The 18,032-nt window shown below is 32.1% G+C and overlaps 3 pseudogenes; 1 reads left to right on the top strand and 2 right to left on the bottom strand.

Annotated features, from left to right (window-relative positions):
• The first annotated feature begins 4,967 nt into the window (after positions 1-4,967).
• Positions 4,968-6,558, top strand: LOC146898476 (F-box protein CPR1-like; annotated as a pseudogene).
• A 1,406-nt stretch (positions 6,559-7,964) lies between these two features.
• On the bottom strand, positions 7,965-10,374 carry LOC146898475 (uncharacterized; annotated as a pseudogene).
• A 2-nt stretch (positions 10,375-10,376) lies between these two features.
• On the bottom strand, positions 10,377-13,940 carry LOC146898474 (mediator of RNA polymerase II transcription subunit 15a-like; annotated as a pseudogene).
• Between the last annotated feature and the right edge of the window lie 4,092 nt (positions 13,941-18,032).

Genomic DNA, 18,032 nt, shown 5'->3' with positions numbered 1-18,032 from the left:
CCATAACCTTGGTGATAGACTAGGTGGTGGATTTAAGTTTCCTTCGATTGCCATGTAAAACCCTATGGTAATTACTAATTTCGAGGGGAATGCGACATATCGAGAGATGAGGGACTTCCTTACGGACTATTTAGTGCGTCCTCCTTCTTATAGGGAGATTATCTAGTGGATGGAGGAGTGTTCCAGATGTTGTACTTATGAATTCCATTTTCTTTTCAGAAACGACGAGACGCCGATGGTGGCGAATCTGGGACCTCCTCGTCTCGTAGTCGATTATAGCTGGATCCACGAGGATGTTTTGGGTACTTCATCATATTACACCTCTGATTGTATATCAAGTGTAAAAACACTCTTTTATTTATAAACTCTTCTCTTTCAGTTTTGATTGAGCATTTAGAAGTCTCTCGTTTGTGTGCTTGAGCATCGGAAGTCTCTTGGTTGTGTCCTTGAACAATTGTAATCAGCTATTATTATAGTGAAAATCCCTTGGAAGTGCAAGGAGACTACACTACTCCTGGATTGTAGAAGGAACTAATACAATTGTTTTGTGTCCCTCTCTCTCTCTCTCTCTCTCTCTCTCTCTCTATATATATATATATATATATATATATTTGTGTTTGCTTTTACCTGCTTCACTCAGACTCCGAACTGTCTCAGACTTAAACTTGTGAAACACTTAAAAATTTGAAAAGGGCAACACAATCCAACACCCCTCCCCTCATGTTTTTCTCACCATAATTTGAATACAATTAAAAGGATAAAAAAGGTAAGTTAGTTTGGCAATCTGGAAGTGCATGATAGTATATTGCCACAAAGGCAAGTAGGCAACAATGACACTTCATATATTATGTATGAAAATGCAATATATCTTTTTCATAACAATGTATGATCCGATTCATGCATAAATTAATATTCATGCATTTCCTTTTGTGTTGTGTGTAAGTGTGAGTTATATGTTTCACACCAGATAGAAAAATAGAGGTTGACCATTTTATAAGTGAAAGGATCCATAAATCTATTGCCTAATGTTTTGGGTAAGAAAGTGGTACTGTCTCACTCATTTGTGTGGTTGCTCTGACCTAAATGTGGACGATCATCCGGGCTTCTGCTCATGCCCAAATACTTAGATCTACATATAAGATTACTTTTCCCTTATTTTTAAATGACCGGCAAACAAATTCAGGAGATGTTACAACATACATAAGATACCGGAGATAACCCCAGGACCAGCAATGGCGTGTTACAAAAAAGGTTGGACCTGAATTCCCTGCATCAAGCGAATCATCATTATTCACACAGGTGGATAACCGCATTGGACGAAGATCAGAAGACTCATATTCTATTTTCACAAAATCAGTTCTAATTTAGAATATAAGCCGTCAAATATTCGTCCAACGACTATTAGTTGTGCGTGAATACTTGGAATAGGAATCCAATTTTGAAAGGCCAACTTATTACCAGGGCCGGCCCTAGAGATTAAGAGGCCTAAAGCAAAGATTTTAATGTGGCCTTTAAAAATATATTTTTCTAACAAAATATTTATATAAAATCAATTTTGTGGAGATCAAAATTTGAATTCATATCCAAGAGTAATTAAGGCCTTTTTATTAATCAGTTATGTTATGCAAATGTTTGTAATTTATCTATCATATAATATACCTACAACCAAATTAATATTTTAGAGGCCTTTTTTTTCAACCATAATTTTGAGGCCTAAAACCCTTGCTTGGATTGCTTGGCCTTGCTCATTATGGGTTTATAGTAGTATTGCAATTTATGAGGCTATAATTGGATGTTACTTGAGATGAAATAATTTAACTCAAAGCGTTAACAACTACACTACTAGGAGAAATCTATCAACAATAGTCAATCTATCGACAACTATACTACTAGCATAAATTATCGAAAATCTTCTTCATGGTCAATCTATTGCAATAATTTCTTATAGTAACTATCATGTAACTTCTTATAGTAACTATCAAAGCGTTAACAACTACACTACTAGGAGAAATGTATCATGTAAGTAACTTGCCACATCAGCAGAGTTAGTTATAGATTCTCTAACTATTCTAACAGTCTTAATCTAATACAGCTAGCATCTACAGTCCTTACAGGTAGACTTAACAATGTACACTATTACTCTCCCTTGTGAGGTTGCTCTGGCCTAGACCTAGATGTGAGGACAGTCACCCGAGCTCCGCTCATGACCCAACACCACTTTGATCTACATATTAGATTACTTTCCCGAATTTTTAAAGGACTGTGTTACAACATACCGTAGATAAACCCAAGACCAATATGGGTGTGAGTTCCACTTAAAGGGGCAATGGAGTGTTACAAAAAAGGTTTGATTTGAATTCCCTTCGTCAAGCGAATCATCATTAAGTCACACAAGCATGGGATAACGACATTGGATGAAGATCAGATGACTGATATTCTATTTTTACGAAATTAGTTCTAATTTAGAATATAAGCCGTCAAATATTCGTCCAATGACTATAATAGTTCTGCGTGAATACATGGAATCCAATTTTGACAGGCCAACATATATATAAGTTATCCAAACTCTTCTTCGTGGTCAATCTATCATAGATTGACTATAATAGTCAATCTATCAACAAACACTACTATATATAAGTTATCCAAAATCTTCTTTGTGGTCAATCTATTGCAATAATTTCTTATCATGGTAATATATTGAAAGAAGATCAGTTACTATTGTTACCTTGGTTTATGCCTCTCAAGTACTTTGATGGTAACAAGCTGTGAAGCCATACAAGCATCAACATACCTTATTGTCATTGATCAACAACTAAACCAAAAGGCTCCGATTATTTGACTTTAAAAACTTGCACACGATTGTGTGCATTTAAAATTCCACCTTTTATTCTGGAATGCATTGATTTTATTAACTAGCTTGCAATATAAAATAGATAAAGCTAAAATTATTCAATAAGTGCACTCAAAATTGAAATGTGAAATGTACATGTCTCGGTAATATTCAAGATGAAAGCAATAGACCCATTCAATCTCACCAAGTGTCTCAGTACCAAGTGTTCTAATGACAATATCATCCATGAAGTCAAACGACAACAACAAATGTGTGGGTGGTATTGTTTTATTCAACTAATGAGACACTCCACCCATATACACTTGTTCATCGTTTATATCGATATAAATTTTCCTCCAAGAGTACTGTGTTTAGGCTATGTATCTCTTAAAAAGAACAATTCATTCATGAAGGTTAAATGGTTGTGAACTTACTCACCTCATAGTAATCTTTAATCCGGTCATTGTTTGGACTTGAAATAATCAACATATAGGAACATCACAGAGAGATGTATCATCATCATTTTTTTTAAGAGGTCAAGAATACGTTTTGTATTCTCATTATGGTGATAATTTTGAAAATAGAGTTAAATTATTGACCAAACCCTCTGTGTTGATCCTTTGTAGCACATGATTTTTTGTACCTCTAGTAACCTCTGAACCCCTAGAATGAATTACTTCAAGTCCAAACAATGAATGCCATAAAGATGACTATAAGGTGATTCGGTTCACGGACCATCATGATTGAACTATTTTTTTCTAGGGGATATAACGACGTAAAAAAAAACGTGTCCCACTACCATTTCAAGAGTTAAATTTAAACATAAAACACAAGTAAAATTCATGAATATCATGAACAGATATCATAAAACACAAGCAAAGTTCATGAATATAATAAAACACGAGTGATATTCATGAATTTATAGAGTATCATGAAAAGTTTCATAACATTCTCAACTCTGATTGTGTATATAAATCAAAACCAACTTACATTCAAATATCATAAATATCAATAAAATTCTTCTAAATAATATTATTTATCATCATAAATAGTTGTATTTGACCAAAAAGTAATATTATTATATTTCTAAGGGAAGTAATATTCTTTTTGAAACCACAATAAATAAGAATAGATTTTGTTGACAAAACTAAATAAAAATACTATTATATTGACCATTTTTTTTTACAAAACATTATTATATAATTTACATTTAATTATATTATTATTTTTTCTCATTATAGTCTTTGTATAGATCTCATTCAATTTTTTTTAAGATAAGTGTCTTTTCTTTTCTTTTCATTGTAGTAGAAGAAGATGGTGATTTTTTTTTGATCAAGCAATTAAAATAAAAACAGGTTAGGGCCTGGACAACATACAAAAAAGTTACTGAAAAGAGAACCTTCGGAAAGGTTGCCTAGACTTATCTCTAACTAGAAAAGGCAAAATAAAGCTAGGGGTCTGACCCCACCATTGGGACGTAAAAGGGGCTAATCCTTGACCATTTTTGGCCAAAGCATTGGCCACTTGATTTCCTTCCCTGAATATGAGAACAAATACAAGACAATCTCTTAGCTAGCACCATACAATTAGACCATCTAGTACCAATAGACCAGTGAACCCAACTTGAGCTTGAGGTAGAAGAAGAAGAAGAAGAAGAAGAAGAAGAAGAAGAAGAAGAAGAAGAAGAAGAAGAAGAAGAAGAAGAAGATGATGATGATAAATTGAAGAACCTTAAAGAATCTCTTGTTCAAGGTACTTCAACTTAAACCCTAGACTTCAATTTAATTTCAATTTGATTTGATAAACTGTTTAATTTTATTTTCTAAATCTATGAAAAATCTTTGAATTATTTAGGTGTTGCTTCAATTATTGACCATATAATGAAATTATTATTGATTTGTTTTTTGTTTTTCTCTTCAATTTGATTCAAATAATTAATTCATTTTTTTTCAAAATCTATTTAGGTGTTGCTTCAATTATTAACGGATAATTATTTTTTTAGTGTTAGTGTTCATGAATTTATCAATTTGTTAATTTGAATGATTTTGTTGATAGAATTTGTGTGAAATGATTTTTGGTTTTTTTGAAGTTCATAGTTTTAGTTGAGCATTTTTAACTTGTGTGTGTGTGTGTTTTTTTTGTTGTTGATATTTTTAATTGATATAATTAAACTTTTTTTTTCAAGAGAATTAAATTTAAATCTGATCTTATACTTTTAATATTTTATTTTATAATTTAATTGTTAAGGTTCATGATTTTATCAAGGGTTTTATTGATCTGATCAAATGTGTGTGAAATGATTTTCTGTTATTTTGATGGATTTTTTATTTTTGATGGGGAAGCTGATAGATATTGTTTTTAAATTGATGATGTATATAAACTTGGAATTTTTATTTTTTTTGTTGGGCAATTAGAGGGTTTTGATTTCTTATATATGATTGAATAATTTTGGTTTGTGGATGATCTGTAATTGAATGTTGTATCCAAATATATTATTGATTATTGCTCCTTCAATTTACGTTTTTTGTTGGAGATGATGGAGATTTTGTTGATGACTCTAACAAAAGTTGAGGTTAGCAAATATATACCCGATGATATTGCCTTCCATGTTCTGTCAAAACTTCCCATCAAATCTTTGAAACGATTTGGATGCGCACGTAAGTCATGGTCTCTCTTATTTGACAACCATCATTTCATGACTATGCACCACAATAATTTCTTATCAAAGGACAATTCTTATTATCATGATATGTCTCTTCTCCTAAATCTGACAAGACGTCAAGAACATATTTTGTATTTTCTTTCTGGTGAAAGGTTTGAGAATAGAGTTAAATTAGATTGGCCGAAAGTGGAGGGGAATGACAAACAACCTGTTCAAGAGGACAATGATGACCCACCATATGACTTGGATGAGGATGCCTCTAGTTTTGAAATTTTGGGTTCAGCGAGTGTTAATGGCACTCTTTGTCTCCATTCTTACTACTATGGAATTGAGAAACTTACCTTATGGAATCCAACTACCAACGAACTCAAGACAATTCCTTCAAGTCCTGTTTTCTCTATAGATCATCGGTCGTATGTTAATCACATTCAATATCTTGTTGGTTATGACGGCGTTAAAGATGACTTTAAGGTGATTCGATTCACAACTTGTAGACCATTTGATGATCCTAACTCAAGTGTTTCATTTTGGGTTATATATAGCCTACGCAAAAACTCTTGGAGAAAAATTGATATGGATCATATGCCTCCAACTTATACAGGGACTGAAGAAGTGTACATGGATGGGATGTCTCATTGGTTGGATCAAAGAAGTCCACATATAATTTTGTTGTCATTTGACTTCAGCAATGAATCTTTCATGACAACAGCCATACCCTCATACATCGATGATGGTTCTTATAATTTTTTGGTATGGAGAAACTTAATGATATTGAATGGGTCCATTGCATTCATCTCAAATTATGAAGAGACATCTACGTATCACATTTCAATTTTGGGTGAACCCGGTGTAATAGAATCATGGACTAAACTCTTTGTTGTTGAAACCTTCACTTGCCTTGAGTACCCTATTGGAGCGGGGAAGAATGTCAATATACTATTTAGAAAAAAAAGACGGCGAACTATGTTGGTTTAACTTAAGTACCAGGATGATTGAGGAGATTGGTGTTAGAGCAGAGAGTTGTTCCATACTATTCCATATAGAAAGTATTCTTCCAATTGGATGAAGATATTGTTAATTTCTTTTCATCCATTTCTCCCAAGAGATATATGACATGACTTTTAGGATTCTACTTTGTACTTAAAGTGGCTTGTCAAATGCTCATGCTGAAATAAAAAACTGTTTGATCATATGAATTTTGCTTTCTCAATTTCATTTATTTTGATGGTTCTTTCTATCTATAAACTGATCAATTTATGTGGTCATAAATTTTTCATATAGTGTAATTGTTCTATTGTTGATTTTATGCTTATTATAAGTTATAACCATTTATTTCTCGACTGTATTTGAGATTGCAACAACTTGCACTAATTAAGAGATATATGACATGACTTTTGAGGAACCATTTATTACTCATTTAGTTTGCACCATCTTGTTACTTGGTTTCATTGTTCTGACGTTGTGCTTTTATGTTTTACACGACTTATCCTTTTAAAGTCTCAATGTTGGTAGAATACAGTGGAATTTTATGCAAAATACTTACTTCTACCATGTGCATTGTTAGTTATAGATATTTCCAACCTTAATGTGGATTCTCTTTCTCTTTACTTGAGACATCAGAACACTTGAGAATGCAACAGTCTTAAATCTCTTGAGGGAGACTTTTGTCACGCACGGTGGTCCTATCTGGTTCAAGAGATATGTAGGCTATCTGATTATACACGCAAAAACCATTGAGACACAAATTGGATTCAATTTACTTTTTTTTTCTTCAACAAATACCAAATCTAATTTTTTTTAGGTAAAAGCGAACAAGTATTTTCCAACGATCCAAACAAATATACTTCTTGGTAAGAATCACAAAAATCTATAAGACTGTCCTGCTAGAATGTAATGTGATATTGTGATGAATGTGGACTTAAATACTAGCTGAAGAAATCTTTTTAGGTCTATGAAAGACAGGAACATTATAGAATATCACTCCATTGACAATATCACTCCTAGAAAACAAAGAAAATATTAACAACTTTAGTGAGAATTAATTTAATACCATTTATATTATCTTCATTATTGCTTGGACCATGGGAATTGAAAGGGTTAGGAACACTAGAAACATCAGTAACCTATATTACAAAATAGAAAATTGCAGATAAAGATTAGTATTAAATCAAGAGTAATGCTAAATTCAACGAATTCAACTAATTGTGTAACTCAAACATAAAAATAGCATTATTTTCATAAAAAAGTAATAATATAAATGCCATGTTCCGGAATTCACTGATGGATTAGGTTAAAATTACTTTTTTAAATAATAAATAATAATAATAACACTCACATTTAGTGGAATACATGGGGTGGTGGGTGTTCGTCAAATTTCGTTTAACCGTTATTCGCACCAATATGCATTTCTCTTAAATCAATGATGCAACTTATATTTTTATACAAAGATTATTAAATTTTGGATGTAGCTCTCTAACAGCTTTGTATTATCTCATTCACATCTTCTCTAGAAAATTGACTACAAGCCCTCGATAGTCTTAACTCTATCACGTTGCTCTTTGTTTTCAGACAAATAAACATTTGATTTTATAGATTTAGGTAATTGTCCCATACATCACACACGCCCCTTCTTTGTAGCTCTTTGTATTTTAGAAAATATGTCATCCTTCCAAGACATAGAATCCTACTTGTTTTGGGTTAATTGAGATGTTCCAGCCTCATTACTATGTTTTTTTAGTTCTTACTGAAACATAAAACAGAATTAAAAACAATTGGCAATCAAGCATGAAAAGGCACGAGAGTATCCTGGTGTTGCTATCAAAATACAAGCAGAAGGAAAAGTATAGTGGCAAAAGTGTTTACTCAAGCATTTAATCTGTTGATCCTGTTGCTAACATGCTAAAGCACCTAAACTATATTTTACAAGCCACACAACAAACAATACTCTATTCACTCCTAGTTTTCCATATCTCACCAAAGCATTATTACGCTACCATTGCTATTATTTTCTAGTTCGAAATCTCAGATATCACATACACAAATATATATATTCGGCACTACATTAAATCAAACAGCAACAAGATATCATACTTTCAAATGGTATTACAAGCATTCAATTCAAAATTCTGCGAAACAGAGAATCATTATGCACTTAAACATCCAAGCAAACCTAAAACACGAAGAATCATCCTACATTCCAAAACTGTTAGATACTTACAATTATTCTTGCAACTTTTTCGTTGACAACTGACCCATCTTTACATGTGCAAGTTTCAATGTAAATATCTTGTCGTCCAGGCATCACTCCATTTCCCTTTTTCATTTAAAAACCAAACAAACATGTTATATGTTTATTGTTTTTAAAAACAACTCATCCAATAAAAAAATAAAAAAATCAAACCTTTTCATCGATAAACTTTGGGAGACTTTTTGTTTCTATACAATATACATTGTGATACTTAGACCAATTTTGTTTATTGATTGCTCTCACTTTCTACAATTGGTATAAAATATTAGTCGTAATAATACACATTTTAGTGTATTACTTATAATATGTATGACTTAGTTGTGCTTTTTCAGAGAACCAATGTTCAACCAACTTACGATATTGAACTTCGTCAACCCTCACATCATGTAATGTAGATACAACTTCTTCTATTGTTTTACTTGAGCCAAATCCAGCTGCCTTTAAATCATCCTTTCATTGTCTCCATTTTTCATTCAAATTAGATTTTATCATTTCTCGCGTTACATCATTTATTGGGGGAACAAACTCAAATAGTTTCTAACTATAGCTAGTGCCATCTTCTAACAACCCTTCCATTGTGCTTTTGTCATTTGTCTTAACTAGTCCACTATTTTGTGTTTTCAAATACCTCTCTCTCTCTCTCTCTCTCTCTCTCTCTCTCTCTCTCTCTCTCCCCCCCCCTTTTGCGTGGAATCTAAAATCATTAATTGCATAACCAGTGAAAAATATAAAATTAGTCACTAAACTTGAAATTTTTTCAATTATTTAATCCTTACCCTTTGTTTAAACCACTCAGTAAATTTTTGACCATGTTGTTTGTCAATTTCAAGTTGTCACAATCTCTGCTTTTGATTTTGTCTCTTGAGAAGTTCCAGGTGCCCAGTAAAAATTATGACAGTGGAAATGAAATATGATTTGTCTCCTACTCTATATATGGAGAAACCGCATCACAGTTAGAAAGGACATATCTTTGTGCTTGCGTTAACTCTTTCCTGTCAAATTTAGTTCTATTCACTCTCCTCCGTTTCCCTAACTGGAACTTTTGTTTTTTTTTCACACCTAAAGGTCGTCCAATAGGATGTAAAAAGGTAACATATGATGAACAAAATGTTAAAGATTCATTTGCCAAAAAGGTATACATATGCTTCTAAACACAATATGATTTTATTATAATTTTTAATAAAATATTTCCCCCTAATTTCTTATTTTTTTGAAATGACAAAGAAAATATATTCAAAACCAAGATAATGCGATCAACTTGAACCTCGAAATTAAGTTAAGGGGCCAAAGAGTATTTAAGCATGTTTTTAAAAATACAAAACGAGAAATTTTCATCCTTCATTTTTTAACTCTAGTTTATCAACCCAAAATTCATAAACTCTTCAACTCGGGAAAAAATCTCAAAAATCTTGATTTGTTCCTTTACTCTATTAGGCCAAACATATCCAAGCATCTACATGGAGATTTTAGTGGATTCAAGGAGATTTGAACTCTTTCCCATACAAGAGGGACAATTCAAGTCTAGCTAGATCCTTAACCATTTGTACAAAAGAAAATTATCAAAGAATATTATTTTGTTCATACCTTCACGTGAGGTTCTAAATGTATGTGATCATAGTTTACAATCTTTTCCATTACTATGACCCGAAACATGACTATGAACACTAATTAATTAAAATAACAACAACAATAAAATTCAAGTTCTCATCAAACTTATTACTGTGCATCATCCTTCAATTTACAAACACCACAAACCAGAATGAATCATTTACAAACCACCCAACCACCATACAATGAGGTAAAAGTTCCACCACCATTAGCATGTGCGTAATCAAGGATGGCTTCTCGAGCACAACGTTCCCATTCTCTAGAAATATCCTTGATCAACCATGGTTTATTCAAGCTCTGCAGATTAAGTCTCAACTTTCCTTTCGCTCTCTCAAACAGATCTCTCAGGTTGTCACTGTAAAAGAAAAAGTCACAAAAGATAGACAATCGAAAGATTAAGAAAACTCTTGTTTGGTTAAAAGCACAAACCACATAGCTTGAATATAATTAAAACCTAACATTTACTTGCACACTTGTATTATGTATCATATGACTAACATGTAACATCTATTTCTTATCTAATTCAATACATATCAATATTGCATTGTTTTATTATCCTGAAAAAGAAGCATTCTTGTATCTATAGTAGGAAATTTTTTTGACACTAACTAACTAACTAATATAGGAAGCAAATAGTTTACTTAGAGCAGATTCTCCAAGTAAACAAAATAACTTGGTAGGTACTCAAAATTATAATTGCAAGAGAATACAATCATAGTCTCTAACCTGACTTTCAATGGCAATTTGTCAAGTATCACAAGAGAGGAAGATGGATAGCAAGCAGGAATCAGCAACCGCAGTGGTTTGATCAATCACTGAAGATCCCATAAACATACTCAACGAGATTAAATTAATTCAAAGTAATTGATAAAAATTGTTCAAAATAGTATAAAAAATGCATTAACCTTTTTATCAGAAGTGAAAAGAGTTACGAGGTCCTGATTGATAGTCACTGCATTGAAAAGGATATTAACAGATAATCCTTTTCACTTATTTTAGTAGCTGCTCCAAGCGCACTTTTAACATTTCCCTTTTCAATAACAACCTCACAATCGAATAACCGATTGTTTATATCTCTTGCTTCTTCTAAAAAAATCTGATTTACCTCCTAGAGTTAACAATGTGACAGTGATATGCTATTAAAAAAAAAAATGTGACATTGATATTCTTGTAAGAAAAGTGAAAAATAAATAATGGTATAGTTTGTTGTAGTTTTTTATCGTGGAAGAAATTTACCAATAGTTGAGGACACTTTGCTTTAAATATGAATTCATTCAAGTTAGATTCCATAGCTTCAGTCAACTGATTGAAACTGTCGCCTGTGCTAGCTAATGAACATGCATCAATATGAAATGCAAATTAAACACTACAGTGGCGAGAGACATCTCTGGTAGTTCATTAATAAAATCTGGTAGTACTAGTTCATCCGACATCTCTGGTAGTTCATTAAACAATTTTTCCTCTTTAATATGTAATGCATCATTCAAATGAACCACCTCTTTAATATCAACAACATCTGCACTCAAAGCTTCAGGCGAAATGGGTGTAAGCTGAAAATAATATCAGAATCATAGAGATTACTACGTATCCACAGACAAATTTTATGAATCAATGAAAAACCAAAAGAGGAGCATGCAAAACTTTAGGCACACCGCTTTAATAAGTCTCTGCACTGCATGACTTTGCTCATCAGAACCGGGTGCAGCTTTTCGATAAACTTGATCTTTAACCAACGCAGAAGGAGAAATCCTTGGAGTGCTGGTGTTCAAACCAAATGTTTCCGTTGCTGGAATCCTTGGAGCATTGATACTTGCACCAGATGTTTGAGTTTCTGAAATCCTCTGAGTGTTGGTGTTCAAACCAAATGCTTCCGTTGCTGAAATCCTCGGAGCACTGATCCTTGAACCAGATGTTTGAGTTGTTTCTGGTGCAAGGTATCTATGCTGTTGAACAGTACTGCTAGAGCCTAAGATAAAAATATAAAGTAAATAAATATTTTATAGTAGTCTCTCTGATGTAAATAATATAAAATGTAATTTAAAATTCTACAAAAAAAATTGAGCTAAGGTTTACCTTGTACGATCGGCGTTTGATTTATAATCCCATGTGTGTTGGTGTTCAAACAAAATGATTCTGTTTCTGAAATCCTTGGAGCAATGAAACTTGCACCAGATATTTGTGTTGGTTGTGGTGTAAGGTATGTATGTTGTTGAACAGTACTGCTAGAGCCTAAGATAAAAATATGAAGTAAATAAATATTTGCTAGAAGTCTCTCTGATGTAAATAATATAAAAGGTAATTTAAAATTTTACAGAGAAGAGTAAACTAAGGGTTACCTTGTACGATCGGCGTTTGATTTATAATCCTATGTCTGATGTAAATAATACAAAAGGTAATTTAAAATTTCACAGAAAAGAGTGAACTAAGGGTTACCTTGTACGATCGGCGTTTGATTTATAATCCCATGTGTGTTGGTGTTCAAGCCAAATGCTTCCGTTGCTGAAATCCTTGGAGGATTGATACTTGCACGAGATGTTTGAGTTGCTTGTGCTCTATGGTATGTATGCTGTTGAACAGTACTTCCAGAGCCTAAGATAAAAATATTGCTTTGTGAACTAGCAATTTGTAATCCTGCTTGGTTACCTTGTACGACTGGCATCTGATTTATAATCCTATGAGTGTTTGTGTTCAAACCAACTGCTTCCGTTGTTGAAAACCTTGTAGCATTGATACTTGCACCAGATGTTTGAGGTTCTTGTGGTGTAAGGTGTGTATGGTGTTGTACAGCATTGCCAGTTCCTAAGATCGACCGTTGATTTCTAATATTGCTTTGTGAACTGGCAATTTGTAATCCTGCTTGGTTACCATGTAAAAACGTATTGTTCTGCAAAGAAATTTGTATTGGCAAATGATGTTTCCTTGTTTCAAATACTTCTGGAAATTGGTGAAAGTTACATTTCGAATATTACCGTTAGAAAAAATGTAGAATTTAACGGGTCAACAGATTCTAGATTTGGTTGCACGTCAGGTGACTTTTTCTTGGGCGGCGGGTTCATCTTTAAAAGGTCTTGTAAATATGTATCTACTTTGATAGATTGAACCATCGTACCAGGAGTGATCTCACTTTTACTCATTCGAAATAGTGAAAATATGTATTCCATTGTACTCTTATTGTCTTTTGCTAAGTCCAATTCTCCTGGGTTTAAAATTTGACCAGCCTGAAGAAACTTTATATAAATAGGAAAAATTAGTAGTAATTAGAACCTGAAGTTTCTAGAATCATAATCTGAATGAAAAGTTCACAAACCTGAATCCTTCTACAAAGCCTTTGGTAAATTGGATGGACGTCAGAAAAATATTTGTTTTTCAGAAATTGGAGCTGCAATAAGAAAGTGACATAACATTATTGCAAACTCTTGTTAAAGATAACTCTATAATAATGGGAAAAAAGTCGATGTTTCTAAACAACATTTGTGCACCATGCCTTAAGTAAAATATCAACTTCATAAAGTAAGGGTGATAAGGAGTATCGTAGTTGATGAAATTTTCGGAAAATTTTTAGTAGTTACCCGTTGATAAACATTCTCCTGCATCGATACATTTGAATTTGGTCCTGCTTCAATAAATAGAAAAGGAAAACATTAACATTCAATGAACTTTTTGGAACAACGATAAATAAAGCATTGCAGAAAGACCAAAACAGTTTTTCTTTAAATTCGATTCAGATTCAGAGTAACCATATTCTACCAAAAAGATTGGAAAACACACAGAATATAGATTTAGATTCCATTATAAAAACAATAAAATCAAATGTTGGTCTACCAACCATTAATATTATTGAAGTAAGGTCTTGTTTTGGAAATTAGAAGATACTGAGAACTACAAATTAGAAGTGGAAATTCAATTATTACAAACACTACAAGAAAATCCATGATATGCTACCATAACTATGCTAGGAAATGTAAGCGTAGTTAATATAAAAATAATTTGCTACCATTTAACTGATATTAGCTTTTTTTTTTTTTATTTTTAAACAACTTACTGCCAAAAATCGTTTTTATAAGGGGTCAAAAAAATTTTTGGTTTAGAAATAAAAAAACAAACCCATTATCTCAGAAACGAACATCGCGAATTCCAATGTCCATCTCCACCACATCACCAATCACCACCGCATCACCGATCGCACCGACGCCGTTACTTGCTCCGATCACCACAGTCACCGTCGCTCGCACGGATTTCCACCACCTTATCGGCTTTTCTGATTGAAATGATTTGTTCTCCAATTTTCTGATTTGTGTTTTTCGGTAAGAACCCTAATTTTTGTAATTTCACCTCAATTTCATCTTTTATGTGTCTTTTTTTCGAATCGTTTTACCTTCAATCAAACTAGTAGTCAAATTTGTTTGAATTAGTATGAATTTCTTTGAATTGCAGTGAAAGTGAATTTGTCTATGTGAAACATTCGACGAATTGTCACTTTTGTTTCTAGTTTAATTCATTCCTTTACAACCTAGATTTTGTCTTGGTGTTATTCAATGTTGAAATTCCTATGCTGTATCAAATTTTAGAGAACTATTCATTTAGGGCCTGTTTGGATAAACAGCTTATTTAGAGCTTATAGCACAAGCACTTATCATGTTTAGCACTTATGTGTAAAGTTACATAAGCTAGTTTTATAGCAAATGATGAAATAAATTTAAATTGTCTTCTACTTATATATATAAGAAAGGAAATGTCCGTTGAAATTACCAATTTGCCCCTATGAGGGGCATTTTGGTAATTCAATTATTGGAAGTGGTTTTTTTTTTTTTAAGGTTTGGCCTATGAATTTCCATTTTTGCCCCTAACCAATTTTTTTAATTATTTTCTTATTTTTATATTTTTAATAAAATTTAATTATTTTCCAATTTTTATATTTTTAACTATTTTTCAATTTTTCCTCCCAAATTCAATTGTTTCTACATTGCTGTTGTGGGAGATTAAGGTATCGTTTGACCCGACTTTTTTTAAAACTTCTCTACATTTTGAAGGAGAAGTTAGGCCGAATACAATATCAATTAAGTACTTACTAAAAAAAGTACTTTTTTTGAACGCATAAAATTGAATGGAATGAGCTTTGACCAGAAGCTGTTGAATGTTACTTTAAAAAACTACTTCTTGACAATTTATTTCACAAGAACCTCTTTTCAACTCACGCCAGGAACTTTTTCTTTATTTTTTAATATTATATTTCAATATGTTTTTTTCTTCCATTTAACTTTATTTTTTTTAACCGTTCCATTAATTTTTTAAGGAGATTCCATTTAATTTTATTACCTTTTTTTCAAAGGAATTTTATTATCTTTTTATCACTTATATATTTAATTTCAATATCGTTTAATCATCACAATCTCACAAATATTTTTATTCACGCTGTCATTTAATGATCCCAAATATTTTTATCTCCTTTCTTCAACCTCGCGAATATATACACACATTAACGTTTAGAGTAATATTTTATGTCCGTCTGTTTGTTTTTTTGTTACGCTAATGCATATAATTTTTTTAGTGTTGCTTGGTTGAGTGCTACCTCACCAATTTTTTTAACTATTTTCCAATTTTTATATTTTTAAGAACTTTTAACTATTTTACAATTTTTTATTTTTAACTATTTAAAACTAAGTTGATGGTTCATGGTTTTTAAGGTTTATATTTTGACATATTACAATGATTCACAATTATCCGTCATTTTACCATCTATCATTTCAATGTAATCTTCCAGACTGAATATTACTAAGCATATGTGAAGAGACTGAATATTGCTCAGTTGATATTACTTTTTTGACGTCAAAGAGATTTTTTATTTTTTAACGGTCAAAATATTAATAACCAAGTTCCTACACAAGACGCTAAAGAGTTTAATGTGTTTCTTTCGTTCATTTTGTGTCATGTAAATATTGGTGTTAACCCCTTTTTGGCAACTCTATGACAGTAGCGCTCACTTTTATAATTTTAACTATTATGTAATTTATGATGTTTTCCTGCTCTTGATAAAGCTTTCATAAATATTTTGATAAAGTTTTTTAATTTTTGTGCAATATTCATTAATTTGTTCATTTTTCCTTCGGAACAATTTTTTTACAAAATACGTTACTGAACCCCATGCCTTAAACCATGCATCACAAATATTTGGATTATGCGAACTTCATTCTCAAATTTACTAAGAATGGTAATATTCCGTAATTTGAACATCTCTCCTTTAAAACAAGTTTTTAAAAGTGCGTATAATTCACATGAAAGGACTCGATACTAAATTGCAGTTAATATCTGCCTTTGCTGTAGATCATGTGAAATGATTTATATACGTTGAAACTGAAAGGCAAAATGATATAAATCAAGTAGAGAGGCATTCAACTATCTGTCTGATTCAGAAGTTTGTTCACCTGAAAGGAATAGATACTAAATTGCAGTTACTATCTACCTTTGTTGTAGATCATGTGAAAGGATTTATATACGTGGTACTAAATTGCAGTTAATATCTGCCTTTGCTAGGGGTGGCAAAAATACCCATGCCCACGGGTACCCGTGGGTAAAATCCGTCACGGGTATGGAGCGGGTAGCTAAACTGGTATCCACGGGTATAATAAACGGGTATTTGACTACCCATTATTTTGTGGACACAGACACGGATTGGATTGTATCCATACCTACGGGTACCCATACCCGATAATAAATTAAGTAAATTACTAATATATCTTTATATATCATATCTTATTACTTAAAGTTAGTACCTTATTGAAGAAAATTTTACCCCCCACCTAAAAATCCTCAATAATAACCTATTTTTATTTTAATTTTTTTAATTCATCTTATTAAGTTCACCGTTTCCACTTCATTCACATCATAAAACATATAGATTATATAAGAATCATGAATTTTCTATGAATTATGTATGATTTATGAAATTTTGAGTGGATTATGTATGGATGTTTAAAAGTTGAAGTTTTTTGGTAATTAAAAAAAGTTATTATTTGTACCAAAAAATAAATAAATTCAAAACTCCATGGGTACCCATGGATACCTCAATACCCACGGGTACCCGTATAGTGAGTACCCACGAGGATACGGGGCGGGCACGGGTATCATACTTATCCAACGGGGCGGGGACGGGTATTATATTATCCGTACCCATGGGTATCCATTGACATGCCTAGCCTTTGCTGTAGATAATGTGAAAAGATTTATATACGTTGAAGCTAAAACACAAAATGATATAAATTAGGTAGAGAGGCTTTTAGCTATCTATCTGATGCAGAAGTTTGTTCGCCTGAAAGAACTGGATACTAAATTGCAGTTAATATCTGTCTTTGCTGTAGATCATGTGAAATGATTTATATATGTTGAAGTTGAAAGTCAAAATGATATAAATCAGGCAGCTTTGGTAATAGGGTTTTCATTGGTTTATAGATAGATATCAATTATTACTGGAAAAGTGTTTCTACCGCTGACAAAATATGTTTTCATTTGTTACTTGTGATCAAACCATTTTAAAGATTTAATTTTGTAATCCGTAATGCAAGAGTACTTTAAATATTGTATTATGGTTTATAATTATCTGTCATTTCACAATCTATCCTTCCAATATAATATTTTGTCAAATACGTTACTGAACCCCGTGCGAAGCACGGGTTTGTAACTAGTTGTAT

Source organism: Medicago sativa, chromosome 8, assembly GCF_051527215.1.
Source record: "Medicago sativa cultivar Bolivia chromosome 8, Bolivia_mono, whole genome shotgun sequence".
NCBI lineage: Eukaryota > Viridiplantae > Streptophyta > Magnoliopsida > Fabales > Fabaceae > Medicago > Medicago sativa.
Note: the sequence above shows the minus strand (reverse complement) of the source record. Positions and strands in the feature narration are given on the sequence as shown.